Genomic DNA, 24027 nt, shown 5'->3' with positions numbered 1-24027 from the left:
GCTGTCAGAAGGGTGAGTGCATGTTAGGTAGGCAAAAACAGTAGCTGTCCCGACACTGTACCACTAGCTTGGACCTAAAAGCCTCATGAGTCCTATTGGTCCCGTTTCTTCTTTTAGTCCACCCGAAGATGGAGCATATCAAGTTCTTGCTCATTTTAACCTCCTGGAGACCTGAAGTCAGATCTCTCCTCAGCCTACTCTCTCAATCACAAAATGCGATTAACTTGCTCCCAGTCTTGGATCATTGCACGTCCATTTATTAAACAGATATTTATTGAAAACACAGCATGTGGCAGGCACTGTCTTAGGTGTTGGGAATAGAAGAGTGAACAGAATTGAGAGTCCTTGGCCCCCAGGAGCTTACATTCCGGTTGGGTTGGGGGACACAAAATTAAGATATGAATACTACATTCAGTGATAATCAGAGGTGGAGAAAATAATGCCAGGTTGGCTCCGAGAGTACCAGCAGGGGATGTGGGTAGGAACAGCTTGTTCTTTAAAATAGTGATCAGGGAGGCTTCTCTGTTGAGGTGCACACCGGAGCTAGCTCAGCCAGAAGTGGGTTGGTGGCGGGAGCCAAGAGATTGTAGTTCCTTGAATGGATTCAAGTGCTTCCTCTGTACCTTGATGGAAAAGTATTCTTTGTTGAGTATCTTTCACAGTTCTCTTGCATTTTTGAAACTTGGAAAGGCAGAAAGGAGGACCCTCTGGGTAGGCCTAGTCATGGTGGGGTTTGTGAATAAGAATGCTTTTTCCCATGGCAAGTGAGGATGGCATCTAGCATATGTGAAGAGGGGGCTCTCCCTAAGTGTGGGGCTCTTCTCTGGTTCACCTGACCTAAGGAAAACTCCCCGGTGCCTGGCAGCAGCAGGTGGGGTCTGTCCAATTGTGCTTGGTTTGGGCATCTCCTTCTTCAGACCATTTTTCTGTGCTCTTCTCTTTCCAGATGTGTTTTGAGCAGCGTCTTTGTCTTAGGTCTGATGGGAGGATGCCATCCTGGGTACATACATTAGGCCAGGGCCTTTTGCTAGAAGTGACAGGACCTAATTAAAACTACCTTAAGAGACAGGCAGAGAGACATACCACAGATTCTCGGTCTGTGTGTATGCCCTAAATTGCAAAATAAAAAAATAAAGAGACTAGTAGAAAATATGTAACTCATGTAAAAAAACAAAACAAAACAAAAACCACTCAGAGCCAGAGAGAAGCAGGCCCTGTGGACAGCTGGGTCTGGGGATTCAAATCCTTCCCTCTTAACTCTGTTCTCTCAGGCTGGCAGTCCCTAGGGGCCTGGAATCATGGCCACAGGTAGCCCAGGCTTACATCTTTATAGTCTCCTGACCAGAGAGGGAAGAGCATGTTCTCACATCAGCAACACACACACACACACACACACACACACACACACACACACAAAATCCAAGAGAAGAACTCCAGTTGGCTGGGATGGGGTCATGTGATCATTCAGTCTTGTGATAGACAGTTCCTGGCACACCACAAAGTTGCAATAGGACATTAGTCCTTCTACAAAAGAAAGGGGATCTATTCTGGGAAGACAAATAATAAATGTCCCCTATGGTGAAGCAATGATACTTGTTTTCCTGCTTTTGAGCAACTTATTATCTTCTATGTGTATGTGTGTTTTGTGGGCAATGTAAAACAAGTCCAAGTCCATAATTACTATGGTACAAATTTAAAAGAAAGATGTGCCCCAACAGATGGGCCATCTCTCATTGGGCTATTACAATAGCTTCCTAATTGATTTTTATCTTCAGGGCCCCCTCTCCACTTCCAAGTCCATCCGCCATTGCCATCAGGATAAAGCACTGCTAACATGAGCTTATACTTCAGCTAATGATTTTTTTCTTTTTTTTTTTGAGACAGACTTTTGTTCTTGTCGCCCAGGCTGGAGTGCAGTGGCGTGATCTCGGCTCACTGCAACCTCCGCCTCCTGGATTCAAGCGATTCTCCTGCCTCAGCCGCCTGAGTAGCTGGGATTACAGGTATGTGCCACCAAACCCAGCTAATTTTTGTGTTTTTAGTAGAGACAGGGTTTCACCATGTTGGCCAGCTGGTCTCAAACTCCTGATCTCAGGTGATCTGCCTGCCTCAGCCTCCAGAGCTGGGATTACAGGTGCGTGCCACCATGCCCAGCTGATTTTTGTATTTTTAGTAGAGGTGGGGTTTCTCCATGTTGGTCAGGCTGGTCTCGAACTCTTGACCTCATGATCCACCTGCCTTGGTCTCCCAAAGTGCTGGGATTACAGGTGTGAGCCACTGCGCCCGGCCACATTTTCTTGTCTCTAATGGGTCCCCCACACTCCACCACTTTTGCCAGCTCATGCATCTAGCTAGCAACATGCAGCTAGAAAGCTCCTATTTATTCTTCAAGATCTAACTTGATACTGACAGATAAATAGATAAATGTGGCATACACATACAGTGGGATATTACTCAGTCTTAAAAAGAGGGAAATCCTGCCATCTGTGACAACATGGAAGGACGTTATTCTAAGTGAAACAAGCCCATCACAGAAGGACAAATATTGCGTGATCCTGCTTCTGTGAGGTCTCTGTAATAGTCAAGCTCATAGAAACAGAGAATTCAATAGTTGCCAGGAGCTGGAGCATGGGGGAAATGGAAAGTTGTTGTCCAGTGGGTATAAAGTTTCAGTTATGCAAGATGCATACGTTCTAGAGACCAGCTATACAACAGTTAGCAATACAGTATTGTGAACTTCAAAATATAACAGGGTAGATCTCATGTTAAGTGTTTTTTGTTTGTTTGTTTTTGAGACAGTCTCTCTCGGCCGCCTAGGCTGGGGTGCAGTGACATGATCTCGGCTCACTGCAGCCTTCACCTCCTGGGTTCAAGTGATTGTCCTGCCTTAGCCTCCCAAGTAGCTGGGATTACAGGCACGCACCACCACACCCGGCTAATTTTTGTATTTTTAATAGCGTCGGGGTTTCACCATGTTGGCCAGGCTGGTCTCTAACTCCTGACCTCAGGTGATCCACCCGCCTTGGCTTCCCGAAGTCCTGGGATTACAGGAATGAGCCACTGCACCTGGCGAAAACTACCATGTTAAGTGTTTTTTTAACCACCAGAACCGAGCCAAACCAAAACACCAAAAACAAAAACAAAAGGACACATGGAAACTTTGGGAGGTGGTGGATGTGTCTATTACCTTGATTTTGATGATGGTATCATGGGTATTTGCATATGACCCAGTCATCAAGTTTTACACATTAAATATGTGCATTTCCTTGCGTATCAATTATACGTTAATAAAACTGTTTAAAAAAGATTAGATAAAGCCACGAAAAGAATCTAATTTGAATGCCCCCTCTCCAAGTCATCTTATTTTCCCACACACCTAGTAACATGTGTCTATTACTGCGTTTCCCATATTGCATCGCAGCAATCCTTTTACACACCTTGTTCCCCTGTTCCCCAAGGACAGGGCCTGTTTCTAAGTCATCTTTGTCCCTCTGGGCACATGGTAAATACAGTTTTCAATGAATCCTTTTGATTAGATGTCATTGAATGAAGAGTGGGACAAAAAACTTTTCTTGGGACTCAGAGGAGGCAGATGAGAATTGTTTTGGAAAGTTATAGGAGTTGTAGGCCGGGCGCGGTGGCTCATGCCTGTAATCCCAGCACTTTGGGAGGCTGAGGCAGGTGGATCATGAGGTCAGGAGATTGAGACCATCCTGGCTAACATGGTGAAACCCCATCTTTACTAAAAATACAAAAAAATTAGCCGGATGTGGTGGGAGGTGCCTGTAGACCCAGCTACTCGGGAGGCTGAGGCAGGAGAATGGCATGAACCCGGGAGAAGAAGCTTGCAGTGAGCCAAGATCGCGCCACTGCACTCTAGCCTGGGCAACAGAGCAAGACTCCGTCTCAAAAAAAAAAAAAAAAAAAAAGAAAGTTATAGGCGTTGTATTGGCAACGGGTTTGGTTTGCCCTGTCCATCACCCGTTGTCTGTAGCAGAAAAGGCCACTGCCCGGGCTACAGGAGTGGGCAGATAACTCCAGCCAAGGTAATCATAAAACATCCACTTGAGCTTTCCTGCAGGTGTTTGAAAACTTCGGGAGGCAAAAGGCCCTTTGTAGCTCTCAAGTGGTGAGGGTTATGAGGAAACTGGGGCTGCCCCAAGCCATGTGGGGAGAGACTGTGAAAATCAGAAAGACACAGAGAGAGGCTCAGAGATGCTTGGTGCCTGGATCAAGTCATCCCTGAGGTCCCTGCCCCTGTCCCTTCCGTGTTATGTCACGTGAGCCAAGCATCTCCCCCACTCCCCTTTGTGTAAGCTTACCGGTTTGCTCCTCTGTCATTTGGAACCAAGAGGACCTCCCAGTTGATATGGTGATATGGTTTGGATGTCTTGTGCCCTCCAAATCTCATGTTGAAATGTGACCTTCAAGGTTGGAGGTAGGCCTAGTGGGAGGTGTTTGGGTCATGAATGGCTTGGTGCTGTGCTCATGTAATGAGTGAGTTCTCTCTCTAGATATGCATAATGAATGAGTTCTTGCTCTATGAGTTCATGTAAGATCTGCTTGTTTAAAAGAGCCTGGAACTTCCTCCTCTCTCTCTTGCTCCTGCTCTCTGCATGTGACACGCTGACTCCCCTTCTGCCGTGATTGTAAGTTTCCTAGGCCGTCACTAGAAGCAGATGCTGACACTATGCTTCGTGTACAGCCTGCAGAACTGTGAGCCAAGTAAACCCCTCTTATTTATAAATTACCCAGCCTCAAGTATTCCTTTATACAATGCAAATGGACTAGTACATGCAGCTTCAGGGAAGAGGGGGCCTTTGAGCTGGTCCTTGTCTGTGGGTTGGAGTGTGGTGGGGTAGGATGGGAGGACATCCCTGATGGGAGAAACTGGGTGAAAGGAGGTAAGGAGGGTCAGTACTGCCTTGTGTCTTTGGAATGACAAGCAGTGGCATTTTCTGGTATGTGGCGTCAGTTCCTGAGAGTTCTCAGGGAAGGTTGGGAACATGCTGAGGGTTTGTACTTAACCTGGAAGGACCTGGGCCAGCCCCTACCTTCTCCTCCAGAACTGCTGCCTCTCCCTCCCATCTGTGCATTTGTATCTCATGGTGACTCTCTCCATTAAAATATTTTTTCTCTTTTCTTTTTCTTTCTAGGGGTTTTCCGGTGAAGACCGGAAAACCTGCTAGACAAATTCTAAAATAGCAGTAATATTCTCCATTTTGTCTTTCCCTTCTTTTCACAGAATAATATTTAAAAATTTGAAGATATTTCAAAGTACAAACATCCATGTACCCACCTCCCAGAATGCATAAATATTAACATTATTCTACTATAATGGCTTCAGATTCTTTTTTTAAAAAAATTGTTTTAGTTAAGAAAACACATGAACAAGTTTAGGCCCCAGATCTATCCCCAGCACCCTTCTCAGAGGAATAGAAATTGGTGTGTCCTTTCTGTCCATGTTCTGATCACCTATTTACAGGAGAAGCAGTATAGCCCATATTTAATTACATGCAGTACAAAATATTGGTAAGAGTCAAGAAGTTAAAAAAATTAAAAAGTTTATAAAGTAAAAAACTTACAGTAGCAAGGTTAATTTATTATTAAAGAAAGAAAATTAAAGGCTGGATGCAGTGGCTCAGGCTTGTAATCCCAGTACTTGGGGGAGGCTGAGGTGGGTGGATTACCTGAGGTCAGGAGTTCGAGACCGGCCTGGTCAACATGGTGAAATCTCGTTTCTACTAAAAATACAAAAATTAGCCAGGCGTGGTGGTAGGTGCCTGTAATCCCAGCTACTCGGAAGGCCGAGGCAGGAGAATCACTTGAATCCAGGAGGCAGAGGTTGCAGTGAGCCGAGATCGTGCCACTGCACTCCAGCCTGGGCAACAGAATAAGACTCTGCCTCAAAAAAAAAAAAAAAAAAAAAAGAAAAAAAGAAAAGAAAAGAAAAGAAAATTATAAAAAATAAATTTAGCATAGTCTAAGTGTATAGTGTTTATAAAGTCTACATTAGTGTATAGTAGTGTTCTAGGCCTTCACATTCATTTACCACTCATTCACCCGGGTGCTCACCCAGAGCAACTTCCAGTCCTTCAGGCTCCATTCATGGAAAGTGTCTGATGTGGTTTGGATGGTTTGCCACCTCCAAATCTCATGCTGCAATGTAATCCCCAGTGTTGGATGGGGCCCAGTGGGAAGTGATTGGATCATGGAGGGATCCTTCATGAGTGGTTTAGCACCATCCCCTTGATGATAAATGAGTTTTTGTTCAGCTGGTTCACTAGAGATCTGGTTGTTTAAAAGTCTGGGACTAGCCGGGCGCAGTGGCTCACGCCTGTAATCCTAGCACTTTGGGAGGCCAAGGAGGGCGGATTGCCTGAGCTCAGGAGTTCAAGACCAGCCTGGACAACATGGTGAAACCCTGTTTCTACTAAAATATGAAAAGTTAGCCAGGCTTGGCGGCAGGCGCCTGTAGTCCCAGCTACTTGGGAAGGTGGCAGGAGAATCACTTGAACCTGGGAGGTGTAGACTACAGTGAGCCGTGATTGTGCCACTGCACTCCAGCCTGGGCGACAGAGCGAGACTCCATCTCCAAAAAAAAAAAAAAAAAAAAATCCCGACATCCCCTGCCCATTGCTCCTGCTCTGGCCATTGCCTTCTGCCATGATTGATTGTTCACTTCCTGAGGCCACACCAGAAGCAGATGCCAGCAGCATGCTTCCTGTAAAGCCTGCAGAACCATGAGCCAATTAAACCTCCTTTCTTTATACATTACCCAGCTTCAGGTATTTCTTTGTAGCCATGAAAGAACTGGCTAACACAGTGCCCTATACAGATGTACCATTTTGCAACCTTTTATACTGTATTTTTATTGTACCTTTTCTATGTTTAGATACGTCTAGATACAATGGTATTTGTAACACAAATATCATTGTGTTACAAATGCCTACAGTATTCAGGGCAGTTACATACTACAGACATTTGTAGCCTAGGAGCAATAGGTCATACCATGTAGCCTGGGTGTGTGATAGGCTATCCCATCTAGGTTTGTGTACGTGCACTCTCTGGTGATTGCACGATAAAATCACCTAATGATGCATTTCTCAGACCGTATCCCTGTTGTTAAATGACACATGATTTTGTTAACAACTTGTTTTGCTCACTTAAAATTATGTCTTTGGGAGACTTTGCTTCTAGCTAAGTTGGAGTAACAGGGACCAGATTTCCCCTGCTGCCTGAGATAATGAAAACAAACAAACAAACAAACCAGCAAAAAAAAAGTCTAAAAATGGTTTTCAGACATTATGCATCGGGCAGCACAAGGGAGTGATCCTCGAGACAGGGAGACAAACAAAGTGAGCCCTATGGCTGCCTTGGCTTACTGCCTGGAGAGTTTCCAGAACAGTTTATTGACCTCTTTGGAGCCCCATGGTGTCTCTGAGTTGAGGAGATGGAGTGGGGAGTTTGGGGAGGCCAAAGTGGCTGGCATTCACACGCAGAGCATGGAAGAGGAGAACGCTAATGAGAGTGACAGTTCCAGCTCTTGTGAGAGTCCCTCTTGCATCTTCAGCAAATAGTGATCAGCTAATGCATGCAGACAGCACTCAAAGCTGGAGAAGGCCACCTGAAGGACTGAAGGGGACAATCTCTGTAGCTTGTGGAGTGCTGGAACCATCTGGGTTCCCATCAGCCAGGATGGACATCTGGTGGTACACTTGGGAGTGAGGGAAATTAGCCCTAGAGTAAAGGCCTCTCTGATCCATCCAACAAGGCTTAGAAACAAACCTTGCAAGGATCGAACTGTTTTTAAGTATCTTTACTGCGTCACGGAACAAAGCTCAAGACAGTCTACAGGAATACAAATATCCAGTGCCCAAACAAGGTAAAATTCACAATACCTGGCATTCAATAAAAAAATCACCAGGCATGGAAAAAAAGCAGGAAAATGTGACCCACAATGGGGAAGAAAATCAATCCATATAGACAGACCCAGAAACGACACAGATGACAGAATTAGAAGACAAGGACAATAAACGCAGTCATTATAACTATATTCCATATGTTCAAGAAGGTGGAGGAAAGATGAAGTGTGCCGAGCAGGGACACAAAAGATGTAAAAGGGACTCGAAGTCATCTGGTTCCAGGAAGATGGCGTGGATGTGCTTCTTCCTATCCTTGCTAAGTACAACTAAACACCTTGGATTTTACATACAAAACAAATGCAAGAAGATACTGCAAGGTGGGGAGAAGAAGGCAGAACAACTGGGTACCTCAGGACCTGAAGAAGTTCCCTGGGGTTTGTTTTTGCCTGATATATACCAGATGGGGTGCTGGAGGAGTGGGCAATGTGGAAGAGCCAACAGGGGCACACAAGGCCCAACAGAAGCATGCTCTTTCTAGCCAGCTACCTCCTAGCAAGACAGAGAACTTTGAGAAAATATGGCCAGGTGCAGTGGCTCACGCCTGTAATCCCAGCACTTTGGGAGGCCGAGGCGGGCGGATCACGAGGTCAGGAGATCGAGACCATCCTGGCTAACACAGTGAAACCCCGCCTCTACTAAAAAAATACAAAAAATTAGCCGGGCATGGTGGCAGGAGCCTGTAGTGCCAGCTACTCAGGAGGCCGAGGCAGGAGAATGGCGTGAACCCGGGAGGTGGAGCTTGCAGTGAGCTGCGATCGCACCACCGCACTCCAGCCTGGGTGACAGAGCGAGACTCCATCTCAAGAAAAAAAAAAGAAAATAATTGCTCCACTCCAGTCAAACACCACAGAATAGGCGGTGGGCCCACACCACCTGTGCCAGCAAAGGCTGAGTGGGGAGCCCAGACTTCCACACTCTTTGAGCACCTCAACCCTGCCCTCCTGCACCCCCTTCCCATCCCAGGTGGTGTCAGGGAAGGTCAAGAGGAAGCTGGGGCTTTCGTCCCCTTGCATAGTAATGAGGCCCCACTCTCACCCAGCCACAGTGACAGTGGAGATTATGTGGGGAGCTGCGCCCAGGAGTAATTAGCCACCCTTCCCTGTTCTGGCTGGGGTGGTGTCAGAGGAGGCCGAGGAGAGAGTCAGGACGGCCACCACTGCCTGGCAGTAATGAGGTTGCCCTGGACCTGGTGTCAGTGGGACCCTGTGCGGATCAATAACGAGGCACTCCTGCCCCTCCCACCCGGGAGAGGGCAGCAGAAGCCTAGCAGAGGGCCGAAGCTCCCACTCTTGGGCAGCAGTAATGAAGAACCCCCCTCTGGTGTCAATAGTGGCAACCTGGACTTCTACCCCCAGCTAGCAGTAATGAGGTGGCAGCCCCCTCCACCCCCTGCTGGAGTGGTATCAGAAAAAGGTAACTAAACTGAAGGTTTAAGTAAGATCCAGAGTCTCCTAACATAATACCCCAAATGTGCAGATTTCAATCAAAAAGCACTCATCCTACCTAAAGAACCAGGAAGATCTCCAACAGAATGAGAGAAGACAATTGATGGATACCAACAGCAAGATGACAAAGACGTTACATTTATCTCTTAAAGATGTTAAAGCAGCCATCATAAAGATACTTCAGTGAGCAATTATGAACATGATTAAAAAAAGAAAAAAATTCTTAAGAGGGCTGTAGGCAGTAAAATAAAAAACAAGAATATAAATATAAAATATTATAAAAAGAGAAAAAAGATAGTCTCAGCAAAAAAAAAAGAAAGTTTCATAAAATAAAAGAGAAAAAGAAATAAAGAATATATAGAAGAGCTAACAAAAAACCCAATGGATGAGGTCAACAGCGGAATGGAGGTGGAGCAGAGGAAGCGGAGGGACAAGTGAACTTGAAGAGAGAATATTAGAAAATAACCAATATGGGCCAGGTGCAGTGGCTCACACCTGCAGTCCCTGCACTTTGGGAGGCCAAGGTGGGTGGATCACGAGGTCAGGAGTTTGAGACCAGCCTGGCCAACATGGTGAAACCCCATCTCTACTAAAAATACAAAAAATTAGCCAGGCGTGGTGGCGGGCACCTGTAATCCCAGCTACTCGGGAGGATGAGGCAGGAGAATTGCTTTGTTTGAAATGTTTGTTCCCCAGTGCTGTAAAGAAATTGTACTTTAACATAAATTTAATGTTCTCAGTAAGGCCATTTTTATACTTTTTACAGAAAGGGTACAGTTGCCAGCAGTTTTGTTACGAGAGTATACTGAACAAAGGAGACAGGGTCATTTATAACCTGATGCCTGATGTGTTTACCCTACTGCTGTGTTCAGTTTCCATTGGCTGGACCGGGACCTCATATTTTGTATTTGTCCTGATTGGCTGGCAACTTGGAACTTTTTAAAAGAGGCAAAGACAGAGAACAAAGGAAGGAGGAAGTAACTTGTAGAATGATGAGAAAGGTAAAAACACCTTTAAATAAGGAAGAGGAACAGGCTATGACCCAATGCTTGCTTGAACCAGTATGAGTATGCCAGGGCAAATATTTAGGCTAAACTGTGGGAGCTAAGAACATAAAGTACATTGATTTCTTTATTACGGCTAGCAGATATTTAAGAATGTTAGCACAGGTCTTTGAATAAATTTTGTTTTTAAGAGAAGTTACTATTTATTCTTAATTAGATGGGGAGGAATTTTTTGAAGAGGAACCTCTATTTTACCAGAAGGCAGAGGTTGCAGTGAGCCAAGATCACGCCATTGTACTCCAGCCTGGGTGACAGAGCAAGACTCTGTCTCAAAAAAAAAAAGAAAAGAAAGAAAGAAATTAACCAATATGAACAATAGAAAAAAGAATAGACTGAAAATAAAATGAGCAGGGTCTCAGGAATTCGTGGGACTACAACAAAAGAGTCAACATTCCTATCATGGGTCCTAGACAGAGGAAATAAAAGGGCAGGGCTGGAAAAGTATATGAAGAAATAATGGCTGAAATTTCCAAATTTGGCAAAAGACATAAGCCTAAATATTCAAGAAGGTGAACAAATCCCAAAATAGATAAACTCAAAGAAATTCATTCCAAGACACATCATAACTAAACTTTTGAAAACTAAATACAAAAAAAAACCTTGAAAGCAGCCAGGGAAAAATGTTTTTCTTATACAACAGAAACAATCTGAATGAGAAAAAAATTTCTCATCAAAAATCATGGAGGCCAGAAGGAAGTGGAGCGATATTTTTCAGGTGCATTAAGGAAAGAACTGTTGGTCAGGCACGGTGGCTCACACCTGTAATCCCAGCAGTTTGGGAGGCCAAGATGGGTGGTTCACTTGAGGCCAGGACTTTGAGACCAGCCTGGACAACATGGTGAAACCCTGTCTCTACCAAAAATACAAAAATTAGCCGGGCGTGGTGGCAGACGCCTGTAATCCCAGCAACTTGGGAGGCTGAGCCACAAGAATTGCTTGAACTCTGGAGACGGAGGTTGCAGTGAGCTGAGATCACACCACTGCACTCCAGCCTGAGTGGGGTGAGACAGAGTGAGACCCTGACTCAATAACAACAACAATAAACAAAGAAACAAACAAAAAAAGAACTGTTAAATATTTGTGACAGTTCATTTATTTATCAACTTGACTGAGTTAAGGGATGCCCAGGTAGCTGATAAAGTGTTATTTCTGGCTGTGTTTGTAAATGTGTTTCTGGAAAAGCATTTCTTTTTTATTTTCTTTTAGACAGAGTTTCGCTCTTGTCACACAGGCTGGAGTGCAATGGTGTGATCTCGGCTCACTGCAACCTCCACCTCCTAGGTTCAAGCAATTCTCCTGCCTCAGCCTCCCAAGTAGTTGGGATTACTGGTGTGTGCCACCACACCTGGCTAATTTTGTATTTTTAGTAGAGAGGGGGTTTCACCATGTTGGCCAGGCTGGTTTCGAACTCCGGACCTCAGGTGATCCACCTGCCTTGGCATCCCAAAGTGCTTGAATTACAGGCATGAGTTACCGCGCCTGGCCCCATACATTCTTTTCAAGTGCCAACAGAATATATGCCAAGATGGGCCGGTCGCGGTGGCTCACACTTGTAATCCCAGCACTTTGGGAGGCCAAGGCGGGTGGATCACGAGGTCAGGAGATCGAGACCACAGTGAAACCCCATCTCTACTAAAAATACACACAAAAAAATTAGCCGGGCGTGGTGGCGGGCGCCTGTAGTCCCAGCTACTCGGAGAGGCTGAGGCAGGAGAATGGCGTGAACCTGAGAGGTGGAGCTTGCAGTGAGCCAAGATTGCGCCACTGCACTCCAGCCTGGGTGACAGAGTGAGACACCGTCTAAAAAAAAAAAAAAAGAATATATGCCAAGATGGACTACATTCTGGGCCATAAAACAAATCCCAACAAATTTAAAAGAAATCATACAGAGACAATTTTGTTCACAGACAAAAATGGAATCAAACTGGAAATTAATAATAGAAAGATAATAGTAAAATCTCCATACACTTGAAAACTAAGCAACACACTTCTGTAGAGTCCTTGAGTCAAAGAAGAAGTCTGAAAAAGATGAACAAGTAACTTAAACTGAGTGAAAATGAAAACACAACATATCAAAATTTATGGGACACAGCTAAAGGCGGGCTGAGAGGGAAATATATAGCACTAAATGAATACATTAGAAAAGAGGTCTAAATCAATAATTGAAGCTCCCATCTCAAGAACCTGGATAAAGAAGAGAAAACTAAATCCAAGGCAGAAGGAATAAAATACAAATAAGAGGCAAAATCAGTGAAGTTGGAAACAGGAAAAAATGGAGAAAATCAGTGAAGCAAAGGGCTAGTTCCTTGATAAGATCAGAGAGAGAGAGATAAAGAGAGAGAGAGAGTGAGCAGATTACTATTATCAGTAATGAAACAGAAGATATCACTACAGACCTTGCAGACACCAAAAGAATAATAAGGGAGTATTTTGAACAACTCTACACACATAAATTTGACAACCTAGATGAAATAAATAAATTCTTCAAAAAAAACACCAACTATTTAATACCACAAATAGATATTTTTACTAGCTCTATAACTATTAAGGAAATCAAAATTATAATTTAAATTTAACAACCTAGATGAAATGGATCAATTCTTCAAAAAAAAAAACACGCTATCACAAATAGATCTTTTTACTAGCCCTACAAACTATTAAGGAAACCAAAATTATAATTTGAAATTTCTCAAAAAGTTTATCTCCATGCCCAGATGATTTTGCTAGAGAATTCTCCTAAACGTTTAAAGAAGAATTTTAAAAAGTCTATAAAATATCTTCCAGAAAACAGAAGAGGAGAGAACACTTTCAAGTCTATTTTATGAAGCTAGCATTACCCCAAGAGCAAAACCAGAGAAGACAGTATAAAAAAGGAATCTACAGATTAATATCCCTTGTGAATATAGGCACAAACATCCTTGGTAAAATATTAGGGATCATGGCGGATGGAAGGCAGGACTAGATTGCAGCTCCAGACTGAGCAGCACACGGAGGCTTGCATTGTGAATTTTAACCCCAGATTGACTGCAAGAACAAACCAGCAATCCTGAGAGGACCCACAGACCCTCTGAAGGAAGCAGACTGCTCCTGCAGGACCCGGGAGACACCCCAAATACTGTGAGTGCCCCAACTGCGGAAGTGGGAAAGGGAGACCCTCCTCTCTTGAACACACACCCCCAGTGGAGAAGCTGAAGGTCTGTTTGAGGAAGTTCTTGACTTTACCTGGAGCTGAGTCAAGTTAGAGAGCTAAGCTGAGCGAAATACAGGAGTAGAGGAAGCAGCAGGGAGGCCCTGGGAGCTCAATGGATCCCGAAGCAGCCCATTCCCGCCTGGCACCACCGGGATCCATCAGGAGGGTGGCCAGAGGAGCAGGGGATAAAACTCCACAGGGACAAGGACTTTTCTAGCTGAACTTTGTAACAATTTGAACGGGGCGAGAAGCCTAGGCCAGAACTCGGGGGAGGGCACGAATCTGGCTTGCAGACTTCACAGGTGGGGGAAGAACTAAAGCCCTTTTCTTTCCCAGCTGGGAGGCAGAAAGCCTTGGGCAAGTCTTCAAGCTCAACTTGCCCTCCGCCTGGAAACAGATTTGGGGCTGTTGCGGGGGTCACAGTGGGAGTGAGACCGACCCTTGGGTTTGCATGGGAGTTGGATAAGGCCTGTGACTGGCTTTCCCCCTCTTCCCTGACAACCTGCATGACTCAGCAGAGGCAGCCATAATCCTCCTACGTACACAACTCCAGTGACCTGGGAATATCACCCCCATCCCCTACAGCAGCCACAGCAAGATCTGCCTGAGGGGAGCCTGAGCTCATACATGCCTAGCCTCGCACCCACCTGCTAGTCCTTCCCTACCCAACCTGGTAGCTGTAGACAAAATGTGTCCGGAATTGGTTCCTTCTGGTGGAAACTTGGTCTTGCTGACCTCAAGAATGAAGCCGCGAACCCTCAAGGTGAGTGTTACAGTTCTTAAAGATGGTGTGTCCCCAGTTTGTTCCTTCAGATGTTCAGATGTGTCCGGAGTTTCTTCCTTCTGGTGGGTTCATGGTTTCGCCGACTTCAGGAGTGAAGCCGCAGACCTTCGCAGTGAGTGTTACAGCTCGTAAAGGTAGTGTGGACCCAAAGAGTGAGCAGCAGCAAGATTTATTGTGAAGAGAGAAAGAACAAAGCTTCCACACCGTGGAAGGGGACCCGAGCGGGTTGCCGCTGCTGGGTGGGTGGCCAGCTTTTATTCCCTTATTTGGCCCCCCCCATGTCCTGCTGATTGGTCCATTTTACAGAGTGCTGATTGGTGCATTTTTACAGAGTGCTAATTGGTGTGTTTACAAACCTTTAGCTAGACACAGAGCACTGATTGGTGCGTTTTTACAGAGTGCTGATTGGTGCATTTACAAACCTTTAGCTAGACACAGAGCACTGATTGGTGTGTTTATAATCCTTTAGCTAGACAGAAAAGTTCTCCAAGTCCCCACCTGACCCAGAAGCCCAGCCAGCTTCACCTCTCAAAAGGACATATAATCTTGGGAGTTCTGGGGCCCTGCCCACCACTGGTCCCTCTCCACACTACTATAGCTAATGCTTTCTGGAAAGTACCACCTCCTGGCAGGAGGCTAACCGGCACAAAGATAGAGCATTAAACCACCAAAGCTAAGGACCCCCACAGAGTCCATTGCACCCTCCGCCACCTCCACTGGAACAGGCGCTAGTATCCATGGCTGAGAGACTCATAGATGGTTCACATCACAGGACTCTGTGCAGACAGCCCTCAGTACCAGCCGAGAGCTGGGTAGACTCGCTAGGTGGCTAGACCCAGAAGAGAGACAGCAATCACTGCAGTTCAGCTCACAGGAAGCCACATGTACAGGAAAAGTGGGAGAGTACTACATCAAGGGAACACCCCATGGGACAAAAAAGTCTGAACAACAGCCTTCAGCCCTAGATCTTCCCTCTGACAGAGGCTACCCAAATGAGAAGGAACCAGAAAACCAACCCTAGTAATATGACAAAACAAGGCTCATCGACACCCCCCACTAAAATCACACTAGTTCACCAGCAATGGATCCAAACCAAGAGGAAATCCCTGATTTATCTGAAAAAGAATTCAGGAAGTTAGCTATTAAGCTAATCAGGGAGGGACCACAGAAAGGCAAAGCCCAATGCAAGGAAACAAAAAAAATGGTACAAGAAGTGAAGGGAGAAATATTCAAGGAAATAGATAGCCTAAAGAAAAAACAGTAAAAAAATCAGGAAACTTTGGACACACTTTTAGAAATGTGAAATGCTCTAGAAAGTCTCAGCAATATGACTGAACAAGTAGAAGAAAGAAAATTAGAGCTTGAAGACAAGGTCTTCAAATTAACCCAATCCAACAAAGACAAAGAAAAAATAATAAGAAAATATGAACAAAGCCTCCAAGAAGTCTGGGATTGTGTTAAATGACCAAACCTAAGAATAATCAGTGTTCCTGAGGAAGAAGACAATTCTAAAAGCTTGGAAAACATATTTGGGGGAATAATCAAGGAAAACTTCCCCGGCCTTGCTAGAGACCCAGACATGCAAATACAAGAAGCACAAAGGACACCTGGGAAATTCATCGCAAAAAGATCTTTGCCTAGGCACATTGTCATCAGGTTATCCCAAGTTAAGACGAAGGAAAGAATCTTAAGAGCTGTGAGACAGAAGCACCAGGTAACCTATAAAGGAAAACCTATCAGATAAACAGCAGATTTCTCAGTGGAAGCCCTACAAGGTAGAAGGGATTGGGGCCCTATCTTCAGCCTTCTTAAACAAAACAGTTATCAGCCAAGAATTTTGTATCCAGTGAAACTAAGTATCATATATGAAGGAAAGATACGGTCATTTTCAGACAAACAAATGCTGAGAGAATTCATCATAACCAAACCACCACTACAAGAACTGCTAAAAGGAGCTCTAAATCTTGAAACAAATCCTGGAAACACATCAAAACAGAACCTCTTTAAAGCATAAATCACATAGGACCTATAAAACAAAAATACAAGTTTAAAAAGCAAAACCAAAAAAACAAATCCAAAGTATGCAGGCAACAAAGAGCATGATGAATGCAATGGTATCTCACATTTCAATACTAACATTGAATGTAAATGGCCTAAATACTCCACTTAAAAGGTACAGAACCACAGAATGGATAAGAACTCACCAACTAACTATCTGCTGCCTTCAAAATCAAGAAAAGACACAACAAAAAAAGAAAACTACAGACTGATATCCTTGATTGACATAGATGCTAAAATCCTTAACAAAATACTAGCTAACTGAATCTAACAACATATCAAAAAGATAATCCACTGTGATCAAGTGGGTTTCATACCAGGGATGCAGGGATGGTTTAACATATGCAAGTCAATAAATGTGATACACCACATAAATAGAATTAAAAACAAAAAGCACATGATCATCTCAATAGATGCAGAAAAAGCATTAGACAAAATCCAGCATCCCTTTATGATTAAAGCCCTCAGCAAAATCGGCATGCAAAGGCTTAATGTAATGAAAGCCATCTGTGACAGACCCACAGCCAACATAGTACTGAATAGGGAAAAGTTGAAAGCATTCCCTCTGAGAACGGGAACAAGACAAGGATGACCACCTTCACCACTCCTCTTCAACATAGTACTGGAAATCCTAGCCAGAGTAATCAGACAAGAGAAAGAAATAAAGGGCATCCAAATTGGTAAAGAGGAAGTCAAACCGTTGCTGTTTGCTAACGATATCATCATTTACCTTGAAAACCCTAAGGGCTCCTCCAGAAAGCTCCTAGAACCGATAAAAGAATTCAGCAAAGTTTCCAATACAAGATTTACGTACACAAATCAGTAGCTCTTCTATACATCAACAGTGACCAAGCAGAGAATCAAATCAAGAACTCAACCCCTTTTACGATAGCTGAAAAGAAAGGATAAAACACTTAGGAATGAAAGACCTCTACAAGGAAAACTACACAACACTGCTGAAATAAATCATAGATAACACAAACAAATGGAAACACATCCCATGCTCATGGATGGGTAGAATCAATATTGTGAAAATGATCATACTGCCAAAAGCAATCTACAAATTCAACACAATCCCCATCAAATTACCACCATCATTCTTCACAGAGTTAGAAAAAAAATTCTAAAATTCATATGGAACCAAAAACAGCCCGCATAGCCAAAGCAGGACTAAGCAAAAATAACCAATCTGGAAGCATCACACTACCTGATTTCAAACTATACTGCAAGGCCATAGTCACCAAAACAGTGTGGTACTTGTGCAAAAATAGGCACATAGACTAATGGAACAGAATAGAGAACCCAGAAATAAACTCAAATTCCTAACAGCCAACTGATCTTCAACAAAGCAAACAAGAACATAAAGTGGGAAAAGGACAGACTTTTCAACAAATTGTGCTGGGATCATTGGCAAGCCACATGTAGGAGAATGAAACTGGATACTCTTCTCTCACCTTATACAAAAATCAACTCAAGATGGATTAAGGACTTAAACCTAAGACCTGAAACTATAAAAATTCCAGAAGATAACATTGGAAAAACCCTTCTAGACATTGGCTTAGGCAAGGATTCATGACCAAAAACCAAAAAGCAAATGCAATAAAAACAAAGATAAATAGCTGGGACCTAGTTAAACTAAAGAGTTTGGACAGCAAAAGGAACAGTCAGTAGAGTAAACAGATAACCTATAGAGTGGGAGAAAATCTCACAATCTATACATCTGACAAAGGACTGATATCCAGAATCTCCAACAAACTCCAACAAATCAGTAAGAAAAAAACAATCTCATTGAAAAGTGGGCTAAGGACATGAATAGACAATTCTCAAAAGAAGATATACAAATGGCCAACAAACATGAAATAATACTTAACATCACTAAGGATCAGGGAAATGCAAATCAAAACCACAATGCAATACCACCTTACTCCTGCAAGAATGACCATAATAAAAAAATAGTAGATGTTGGCATGGATGCGGTGATCATGGAGCACTTCTACACTGCTAGTGGGAATGTAAACTAGCACAGCCGCTATGGAAAACAGTGTGGAGGTTCCTTAAAGAACTAAAAGTAGAGCTACCATTTGATCCAGCAATCCCACTACTGGGTATCTACCCAGAGGAAAAGAAGTCATTATTCAAAAAAGATACTTGCACATGCATGTTTATAGCAGCACAATTCACAATTGCAAAATCGTGGAACCAACCCGAATACTCATCAATCAACGAGTGGATAAAGAAACTATGGTTTATATATATATTTAATGTGGAATACTACTCGGGCATAAAAAGGAATGAATTAACAGCATTTGCAGTGACCTGGGTGAGATTGGAGACTATTCTTCTAAGTGAAGTAACTCAGGAATAGAAAACCAAACATTGTATGTTCTCACTGATAAGTGGGAACTAAGCTATGAGGACGCAAAGGTAGAAGAATGATACAATGGACTTTGGGGACTTGCGGGGAAGAGTAGGAAGGGAGCCAGGGATAAAAGACAACAAATATGGTGCAGTGTATAGTGCTCGGGTGATGGGTGCACCAGAATCTCACAAATCATTACTAAAGAAATTACTCATGTAACAAAATACCACCTGTACCCCAATAACTTATGGAAAAATAAAATAAAATAATAAAAATTAAAAAATAGCAAAGAGAATTCAGCAATATATGAAAGAATTACACAATTATTCCAAGAACTTATGGAAAAATTAAAATAATAAAAATTTAAAAAATTAGCAAAGAATTCAGCAATATATAAAAGAATTACACAATTATTCTAAGGATGTCAGACTGGTTCAATATTTGAATATTGGTCCACATAATAAAGAAAAAAATTTACATGATCATATCAATCAATGCAGAAAAAGCATATGATAAAATTCAATACCCATTCATGACAAAAAACTCTCAGAAAGATAGGATAAAAGGGGCACTTTCTCAAGTTGATAAAGAGCATCCACAGAAAACCTATAGCTAACATACTTGATAAGAGACTGAATATTTTTTCCCTAGTATTGGCTACGAGGCAAGGATATCTGCTCTCATTATTCTTATTCAACATAGTGTTGTCAGTTCTAGGTACTGCAATAAGGCAAGAAAAGGAAATAAAAGCCGTATAGATCAGAAAGAAAGACATAAAACTGTTTCAATTTGCAGATGACATGATTGTTTATGGAGAACATCTCAAGATATCAACCAAAAACTCTTAGAACTAGTAAGTGAGCCTAGCAGCATCACAGCATACAATAAAAACATATAAAAATCAATTGTATTTCTACATACTTGCTAGTATGTATACTATACAATAGCAAGCAACATGCAGATGCCAAAATGTAAAATGCAATACCATTTACAATCATTCAAAAATAAAATGAAATACCATTTGAAATTGCTAAAAAAAGAGAAATACTTAGGTTTAAATCTAACAAAACATGTATGGGGATTGTATGATGAACACTACAAAATGCTGATGAATTAATTTAAAGACTATATAAATAAATGGAGAGACATGTTTTCGTGGATTGGAAGATGCAACATAGTAAAGATGTTAATTCTCCCCAAATTATATGTAGGTTTAATGCAATTCCTAGAAAGATCTCACCAAATTTTTTTGTAGTTACGGACTAGATTATTCTAAAATTTATACATAAAGACAAACAAATGCTGGGCATGGTGGCTCACGCCTGTAATCTCAGCACTTTGGAAGGCTGAGGCGGGTGGATCATGAGGTCAGGAGTTCGAGACCAGCCTGACCAATATAGTGAAACCCAGTCTCTACTAAAAATAAAAAAATTAGCTGGACGTGGTGGTGGGTGCCTGTAATTCCAGCTACTCAGGAGGCTGAGGCAGGAGAATCGCTTGAACCTGGGAGGCGGACGGTTGCAGTGAGCCAAGATTACACCACTGCACTCCAGCCTGGGCGACAGAGCGAGACTCTGTCTCAGAAAAAAAAAAAAAAAAGAAGAAAGAAAGACAAACAAACTAGAATAATAAACTAATTTTGAAAAAGAAGAATACAGTGTGTGAAATCAGTGTACCTGATTTCAAGACTTACTATATACCTACAGTAATTGCCAATACCTTCTGTATTGGCAGAGGCAGAGATACATAGATCATTGGAATAGATTATAGAACATAGGAATTAACTCATACAAATACACCCTTCTGACTTTTTAAAAAGTTATTATTATTAATTTTTGAGACAGAGTTTCACTCTGTCACCCAGGCTGGAGCACAGTGGCGGCATCTCGGCTCATTGCCACCTCTACTTTCTAGGTTCTAGCGATTCTTAAAAGTTATTTTTCCAATATCAAAAAGTGCGCAGCATCACTACTCATTAGGATAAATGCAAATCCAAACCATAAGTAGCTATCACCTCAAACCTATTAGAATGGCCATTATCAAAAAGGCAAGAGATAACACATGTTGGTGAGGATATGGAGAAAAGGGAACCCTCTTACAACCGTTGGTGAGAATATAAATTGGTACAGCCGTTATGGAAAACAGTGTGGAGGCTCCTCCCGAGAGCCTCAGCCCTCCTGAGTTACTGGCACTACAGGCATGTGCCACCATGCTGGGCTAATTTTTATATTTTTAGTAGAGAAGGGGTTTCACCATGTTGGCCAGGCTGGTCTCTAACTCTTGACCTCAAGTGATCCACCCACTTCGGCCTCCCAAAGTGTTGGGATTACAGGCGTGAGCCACTGTGCCTGGCCGAATACACTGTACTGACTTTCAACAAAAGGGAACAAAGAAACCCAATGAAGGAAAGATAACTGTTTCAACAAATCGTGCTGGAATAATTGGACACCCATAGGCAAAAACAACAATGACAACAAAGCCTTGAACTAAGTCTCACACTTGGCACAAAAATTAAATGGAAATCTACAAAACTTTGGAAAAAAGCACAGGGGAAAATCTTTAGGACCTGTTCCTAGGGAAAGAGTCCTTACACTTGACACCAAATACATGATCCTTAAAAGGAAAAAAAAAACTGATTAATTAGACTTTATCAAAATTAATAACCATTGCTTTGTGAAAGACTATTAAGAGGATGGAAAGACAGTCTACACAGTGGGAGAAAATATTAGCAAGGCACATATCTGAAAAAGGACTAGAATATAGAATACATAAAGAATTCTCAACAGTATATGATTTGCAAATATTTTCTCCCATCTGTAGGCTACCTTTTGATTTCCTTGATTGTTTCTTTTGCTGTGCAGAAGCATTTTAGTTTGCTGTAATTCCACTCAATTATTTTTGCTTTGGTTGCCTGAACTTTTGTTGTGATATTCAAAAAATCATTGCCACAGCCAGTATCAAAGAGCCTTCCCCCTGTTTTCTTCTGGGAGTTTTACAGTTTCAGGTCTTATGTTTAGGTCTTTAATATATTTTGAGTTAATTTTTGTATATGGTAAAAGGTAAGAGTCCAGTGTCATTCTTTTGCATGTGGATCCAGTTTCCCCAGCATCATTTATTGAAGAGACTCTCCTTTTGTGTCTTCTTATTGTCAAAAATTAGTTGACTGTACATGCTTGGGTTTATTTCTGGGCTTTCTACTCTTGCTCCATTGGTCTATGTGTTTGTTTTTATGTGAGTATCATATGTTTTGATTACTATAGCTTTGTAATATAATTTGAAATCAGGAAGTGTGAGGCCTCCAACTTTCTTTTTCTTTCTCAACATTGCATGAGGGGTTAATATCCAAAATATATAAGGAACTTGCACAACTTAATAGCAAATAAACAACCCAAGTAACCTGATTAAAATACAGGCAAAGAACCTAAATAGATATTTTTCCAGTATAACAATGGTCAACAGATATACAAAAAGGTGCACAGCATCACTACTCATTAGGATAAATGCAAATCCAAACCACAAATAGCTATCACCTCAAACCTATTAGAATGGCCATTATCAAAAAGACAAGAGCTAACACATGTTAGTGAGGATGTGGAGAAAAGAGAACCCTCTTACACTGTTGGTGGGAATGTACACTGGTACAACCATTCTGGAAAACAGTGTGGAGCCTCCTCAAAAATTAAGAATAGAATAAAAGGTTAGAAGTTGTCAGGGATTAAAGAGGGAATGATGTCAGGAGGGAAGTGGGTATGGCTGTAAAAGGACATGAGGGATCTTTGTGAAAATGGAAACATTCTGAATCTTGACTGTATCAATGTCAATATTCTGGTTATTATATTGTACTCTGATTTTGTAAGAGGATACCAATGGAAGAAACTGGGTAAAGAGTGCATGAAGCTCTCTATATTATGTCTTACAACCACACGCAAATCTACAATAATCTCAAGATAAAAAGTTTAATTAAAAAGTCTATCCATTGCTATAAGGGACATGATGGTAATAATTGGCAAAATTGGCACATGGTCTACAGATTTAGTAACAGTGTTGGTATTATTTTTCCTGAATTTGATAACTGCATTGTGATTATGTAAGAGAATGTCCTTGTTTTCAGAAAAGAAGTACTGAACTATTTTGGGGTAAAGGGACATGATGTATGTATTTTACTCTCAAATGGTTCAGAAAAATGAATATATATGGACAAAGAAAGGGAGATAACAGCAAATATGGCAAAATGGTAAGGAAAGAAAAACTTTTTGGGTGTGATTAAATATGTCTATTATCTTGATTGTGATCATTGTTTTATTGGTGTTTACAAATCCATCAAATATCACACTTTAAATATATGTCAAATATACTTCAATAAAGGTGTCAAAATGTCAAAAAAAGGGACTCAGATTAAATTTCTAGAGATGAAAGCTACAATGCCTGACATGAAAAATGTGCTAAACGGAATTAATAGCCATTTAGACACTGAAGAAGAAAAGTTTTTTTTTTTTTAAGATACAGCAATAGAAACCATCCAAAATGAAACATAGAAGAAAGACTCCTAAATGAAGAATTTTAGTGAGCTGTGGGACAATTTTAAGTTTAATGTAAATGTAATTTGAGTACCTGAACGAGGAGAGAGACTTGAATGTGTAGTTGCTTCATGGTGTCAATGATGTACTTAAGTGTGCTTTTGGGGTGGCTGGTAATAGTTTTTCATTTCCATATTTAGCAATCCCTTAAGGATCTCTTGTAAGGCAGGTCTGATGGTAACCTAGGAAATACCATTCTAGACATAAGCCCTGGCAAAGATTCCATGACAAAGACACCTAAAGCAATTGCAATAAAACCAAAAATGGACAAATGGAAACTAATTGAACTAAAGAGCTTCTGCATAACCTACAGAATGGGAGAAAATATTTGCAAACTATGCATCCAACAAAGGTCTAATAACCAGAATCTATAAGGAACTTAAACAAATTAACAAGCAAAAAACAAACAACCCCATTAAAAAATGGGCAAAGGACATGAACACACACTTTTCAAAAGATGTAACACCCAGTCAACAAGCATATGAAAAAATGCTCAATATCATTAATCATTAGAGAAAGGCAAATCAAAACCACAGTGAGATACTATCTCACACCAGTCAGAATGACTAATATTAAAAAGTCAAAAAATAACAGATGCTGGCAAGGTTGCAGAGAAAAGGGAATG

At 41.9% G+C, this 24027-nt stretch overlaps 1 protein-coding gene, 1 long non-coding RNA gene and 1 other non-coding gene across 5 annotated transcripts in view; 1 reads left to right on the top strand and 2 right to left on the bottom strand.

Annotated features, from left to right (window-relative positions):
• HMGXB4 (HMG-box containing 4) overlaps positions 1 to 13675 on the bottom strand; it is a 54319-nt gene extending 40644 nt beyond the window's left edge. The window contains exon 1 of the mRNA XM_055251493.2: positions 13657 to 13675. The gene's annotated coding sequence lies outside the window, so the exon portion shown is untranslated. The remainder of the gene's footprint in view (positions 1 to 13656) is intronic.
• Positions 1 to 24027, top strand: part of LOC129467247 (uncharacterized) — a 72349-nt gene that overhangs the window by 45875 nt on the left and 2447 nt on the right. The window lies entirely within an intron of this gene.
• On the bottom strand, positions 5155 to 5216 carry LOC129468688 (U7 small nuclear RNA). Its single transcript, XR_008652767.1, has one exon. It is a non-coding gene; the product is annotated as a U7 small nuclear RNA (small nuclear RNA).

This window comes from Symphalangus syndactylus, chromosome 18, assembly GCF_028878055.3.
Source record: "Symphalangus syndactylus isolate Jambi chromosome 18, NHGRI_mSymSyn1-v2.1_pri, whole genome shotgun sequence".
NCBI lineage: Eukaryota > Metazoa > Chordata > Mammalia > Primates > Hylobatidae > Symphalangus > Symphalangus syndactylus.
Note: the sequence above shows the minus strand (reverse complement) of the source record. Positions and strands in the feature narration are given on the sequence as shown.